This window comes from Dendrobates tinctorius, unplaced genomic scaffold (assembly GCF_039654945.1).
Source record: "Dendrobates tinctorius isolate UK_male_01 unplaced genomic scaffold, ASM3965494v1 ptg000020l, whole genome shotgun sequence".
Lineage (NCBI taxonomy): Eukaryota > Metazoa > Chordata > Amphibia > Anura > Dendrobatidae > Dendrobates > Dendrobates tinctorius.
This window is the reverse complement of record NW_027361688.1, coordinates 55,715,635-55,721,634: the sequence shown is the minus strand read 5'-3', so window position 1 is coordinate 55,721,634 and position 6,000 is coordinate 55,715,635.

Sequence of the window (6,000 nt, the reverse complement as noted above, 5' to 3'; positions counted from 1 at the left end):
CGATCTGAAAAAAGGCAAAGTCGCTCATCTCTAGTCCTCACTATATCTGAAACTAAACCTGTCAAAGACTGAACTTCTTGTGTTTCCTCCCTCTACTAATGTACCTACACCCGACATTGCCATTTCTGTGTGTGGCTCCACTATTACTCCCCAGCAACATGCCCGCTGTCTTGGGGTCATACTTGATTCCGAGCTTTCCTTTGCCCCCCACATTCGATCACTTGCTCACCCTTGTCATCTGCACCTCAAAAACATTTCTAGAATTCGACCTTTTCTTACTTTTGAGTCTGCAAAAACTCTTACTGTTTCTCTTATTCATTCTCGTCTCGACTATTGTAACTCTCTTCTAATCGGTCTCCCACTTACCAAACTCTCCCCTCTCCAATCTGTCTTGAATGCTGCAGCCAGGATCATATTCCTCACCAATCATTACACCAATGCCTCTACCTTGTGCCAGTCATTACACTGGCTACCCATCCACTCCAGAATTCAGTATAAACTTATTACCCTCACCCACAAAGCCCTCCATGGCTCAGCACCACCCTACATCTCCTCCCTTGTTTCAGTATACCACCCTATCCGCGCCCTCTGTTCTGCTGATGACCTGAGGTTAGCATCCTCAATAATCAGAACCTCCCACTCCCGTCTCCAAGACTTTACACATGCTGCGCCAATTCTTTGGAATGCACTTCCCAGGTCAATACGATTAGTCCCCAATCCCCACAATTTTAAGCATGCCCTGAAAATGCATTTATTCAAACTGGCCTACCGCCTCAACACATTAACCTAATCTATCCCTTGGTGGCACAGTCAAAAGTTTCACCATATCCAGGTTCCCCGCATCTTGTTCCCACATGCTTTATGCATCCATTAGCCCTCTGTGTCTGTACTGTTACACACTTAATATTATGACTGGTCCATACAATCAGAGCAACTGTTACCACCCACCTTTCGTGTCTACCTCTTTCCTCATAGACTGTAAGTTTGCGAGCAGGGCCCTCATTCCTCTTGGTATTTGTTATAATCTATGTGATTATTGTTATGCTGTAATGTCTATTGTCTGTACAAATCCCCTCCTAAAATGTAAAGTGCTGCGGAATATGTCAGCGCTATAGAAATAAAATTTATTATTATTATTATCACAGTAGAAATAGTATAATAGGGACCGACAGGTCTTCCTCTACACCCAACCCAGCTGATGGACACTCAACTAGGAATGCTCACATTTCCAAAAATTATTGGCAGACACCCTCAAAGTGGCATCTATTTTGCAATAGTAGAAAAAGTATAATAGGGATTAACATCTCTTCCACTACAGCTAATCCATCTCATGGACACCCAACCAGGAGTATTCACATTTCCAAAAATCTCCTGCACCCTGATTGGCAAGCCGCAATGTGCACACATAAAGCAAGGAAAAAAAACAGAACAAAAAAAGTTTACAAGAACACAGCGCCTCTGAGCTCTGCAAACCCCCTCTCCTCATCTAACACATGCAAAATGCTTAGGATACACCACCATTATCATTGCAAAAGTGCTGAAAATACTTTTGAGGCAACGCAAATATTTTCTTGCACTTTTTACCGAATGTTACCTATTTTTACCGATTTATAAAATTTTGCTTGGGTTTCCGATCCCGAATCCGAATGTGCCATATTCATGCTGAATTTGTTTGGTGATCATTTTCTTAATAAATTCACTCATCACTACTAGGCAGCTGCTTAGAAGAACCATGGCAGCTGTTTTTTGGCACAAGGTTAAGGGGGACTGTATTTTTATAAAACTGTGAAATTTGCATCACATGGCCTTACCTAACAATGATAGTGAACAAGCTATAACCCTAACAGGCTAATTAAGATCTGAAAACTAAGTAAGCGCAAAACAGCCGTAGTCCTTCAGGCTCTCTCATCTGCATAGCTCCCCTGATACCTGCACTCCGCACTTTAATATGGTTTGATGCCATGCTTTACCATGGAATAAAATTGCACATCAAGAAGGATCTGGGTTAGTGCTCCAATTCTTTCAATTTCTTTTGTTTTACCTTGATGTTACCTATGTGAATGCACCACACTACAGGTGTGAATCCAATGAACGTTGCTTATTTTCAGCAAGTGGTGCCTAATTCTCTTTTTACAAATACAATTTTTATCTTTATATGTTTCCTTTATTAATACGTGTACATTAGTGATGAGCGAGTATACTAGTTGTGTCACTCCGTTCTGTCCGTACTTGGTTGTCGGCGTGACAATGACTGTCTTTGCTTTTAACCCTTTGCTCCTTTCCCCTAATTGAGCTGGGATACTGCTGGCTGTTACCTTTATGGAGCCTGCTCAGTTCCCTGCTCTGCTGCGTAGCCGTGCATGTGTTGTAAGGTCTTTGCTCTGCTGCATGACCATCCGCTTGTGCGGTCCCTGGTTGCCACTGTGGAAGCTGTCCGCTTGGTTAGCAGTTTGGATTTCTGGAGCAATGAACTCTGCTGCTTGTGAACTGGGACTTACCGCCTATCACAAGAAAAGTTTCTGTGTATTTTTTTGGGACTTCAGAAGAGGGGGCTTTAGGAAGGGATAATGTCACGCCGTTCTGTCTGTACTTGGTTGTCAGTGTGACAATGCATGTCTTTGCTTTTAACCCTTTGCTCCTTTCCCCCTAATTGAGCTGGGATACTGCTGGCTTTTACCTGTTTGGAGCCTGCTCCGTTCCCTGCTCTGCTGCGTAGCCGTGCATTTGTTGGTAGGTCTTTGCTCTGCTGCATGACCATCCGCATGTGCGGTCCATGGTTGACGCTGTGGAAGCTGTCCGCGGGTTGTGAGGTCATTTGCAGCTGGTGCATGACTTTCTATGTGTGTCTAGGCATGCAGCCACTGCCAGGTGCCCTGAGCCTCAGTTCCTGCACTCACTGTGCTGCAATGGCTTCTGTGTGTGCATAGGGCGTGCGCGGTCACACCTCCCCTGCTTTTATCAGGGTTAGTGTGTGTACTTGAAATGCTGTCCCCAGCCAACTGCTGAGGGGCAACTCCTATATAAACTTTCCCTTCCCTGCTGGGCGTTGCCAGAGCTACTCACAAAGCTCCTGAACTTTGCCATGTGTGTTTTGTGTCTGCATCCCTGGGCTTCTCCTGTCTATGTTTTGGAACCAAAGTCCCTGCCTTGATTCCTGCTTTGTCCTGTTCCTGCGCCCTGCCCTGGAGGCGGTATATCCAGGCCTGAATCCTTGATCCTGTACCTGTCATATACCTGACCCTATCAGAACTGTGTCTGGTGTTATGTTTCTGGAATCCCTCTGTGTTTGGAGTTTCACACCCAGTGGCTCTGAGTCTCTTGTAACTGGTGTTCCTGCTGAGCGTCTACTACACTGTGCTCTGACTAGCATGAGGTACTAGCTCCATGCAGGCCCAGCCATCCTGTGGTTTTAGCACCATCATGCTTGAGTTCCTTCCTAGGTCCAAAGCCCGGAGCCTGATGACCACAGTCTGGAACCTGATGACCTCTGTCTGGAGCCTGGAGCCTGATGAATGCAGTGGTGCCTGTAGGTTGTGTCGAATTTCTGGAACCGAACGGCTCCTGTCTGATGTCTTCCGGTGACTCTGAGGTCCTGTGGGTGACCCTGACGTCCTGCCTGTGTCCTGATGTCCAGCCTGTGTCCTGAAGTCCAGCCTGTGTCCTGATGTCCTGATGTCCTGCCTGTGTCCTGATGTCCAGATGTCCAGCCTGTGTCTTGATGTCCTCATGTACCCTTATGTCCTGCCTGCATCCCAATATACCGCCTATGTGTGCCTCGGTGATCCGTTGGTGCCTTGAGATCAACTGGGTGGTACCCTTCTGGGAGGTGTGGAATTGGGAGCCTGGTTTAGCCCTGTTTCTTCTATGTACTGTGACTTCACTTTAGTAGTAAACATTACGTTCTTTATACCTGAAGCTGTGCGGTGTTATCTAGTCCTATGTGTCTTCTTTGTCCACATGCTCAGCTGCCACAGAATCCCGGTCGCTGCTCTTCCCTAGTTTGGGTAGGCTCAGGTCCCCCTCTGTGGTATAGAGGGTCCATATTGCATCCCCGGGGGACACCCGCCCCTCACCGTTGGCATGGAGGCGCCTGCTGGGCTTCATCTGTAGCCGCAGTCATGACACGTTGCTGTGGTTTTATAATAAACAAGCAACCCCATGTATTCAGGCTGTCCAGCAGCCACAAATCATGCTGCTGCATCAACACAAAATAAATCTCCGAGCACACCAAAATACTCGGAGGACACCTGAGCATGCTCGGAAAACCCCAGCAACGAGTATACTCGCTCATCACATGTACAGATATTTATGTTTTTCTACTTTTTTCTGGGGTCTTATTCATAATTTGTGTATATACAGTGGGGCAAAAAAGTATTTAGTCAGTCAGCAATAGTGCAAGTTCCACCACTTAAAAAGATGAGAGGCGTCTGTAATTTACATCATAGGCAACAAAAGTCCCATAGATAAAGGGTATGAGGGAGACAAGGGACAACCCAGCTACAACACCCTAACGCAAGCTCAAAACATGCAATTCTTAGGAGAAGGAACACAAGAGCACGCAATAAATTCCATATAGAAAAATGTAAATTTTTATTAAATAAATAACAACAATATAAAATGGATATCAAAAGATGTGCTCATGAACAATTAGGACAATAGATCCCATGTACCGACCCAATCCCCCCAGATGGAAAACCAGGTGAGTATGTATTAAGAGCCTCAAATCATTTCATAGATCAAAATACCACCCCAGCAGATATGAAATACATAATCAAGGTGGCGGTGACTGGTATTGCCAGTGCCAATACACGCTAACAGCGGAAATCAAAATGCTGGTGGAAGTAAGGGATGAAGAACCACGTGGGTATGTATCATGACCCTCGGATCATGTCACAGATCAAAATACCACCCCAGCAGATGTAGAGTGAATAATCATAGAAGCGGTGACCGATAATACCAGTGCCAACACACACTGCCAGTGGTGGTCAAGGTGCTGGTAAAGATAAAGGATCAAATAAGTAACAACTCACCAGGGAGGGGAAGAGGAAGGAGTCCAGCAGTAGGTAGACCTCAACTATGGGAGACAAACTGAGAAAAAAAAATCCAGAAAATCTCATTGTCTGTTTTTTTTTCATTTTATTTGCATATTATGGTGGAAAATAAGTATTTGGTCAGAAACAAAATTTAATCTCAATACTTTGTGATATATCCTTTGTTGGCAATGACAGAGGTCAAACGTTTTCTGTAAGTCTTCACAAGGTTGCCACACACTGTTGTTGGTATGTTGGCCCATTCCTCCATGCAGATCTCCTCTAGAGCAGTGATGTTTTTGGCTTTTCGCTTGGCAACACGGACTTTCAACTCCCTCCAAAGGTTTTCTATAGGGTTGAGATCTGGAGACTGGCTAGGCCACTCCAGGACCTTGAAATGCTTCTTACGAAGCCACTCCTTCATTGCCCTGGCGGTGTGCTTTGGATCATTGTCATGTTGAAAGACCCAGCCACGTTTCATCTTCAATGCCCTTGCTGATGGAAGGAGGTTTTCACTCAAAATCTCACGATACATGGCCCCATTCATTCTTTCATGTACCCGGATCAGTCGTCCTGGCCCCTTTGCAGAGAAACAGCCCCAAAGCATGATGTTTCCACCACCATGCTTTACAGTAGGTATGGTGTTTGATGGATGCAACTCAGTATTCTTTTTCCTCCAAACACGACAAGTTGTGTTTCTACCAAACAGTTCCAGTTTGGTTTCATCAGACCATAGGACATTCTCCCAAAACTCCTCTGGATCATCCAAATGCTCTCTAGCAAACTTCAGACGGCGCCCGGACATGTACAGGCTTAAGCAGTGGGACACGTCTGGCACTGCAGGATCTGAGTCCATGGTGGCGTAGTGTGTTACTTATGGTAGGCCTTGTTACATTGGTCCCAGCTCTCTGCAGTTCATTCACTAGGTCCCCCCGCATGGTTCTGGGATTTTTGCTCACCGTTCTTGTGA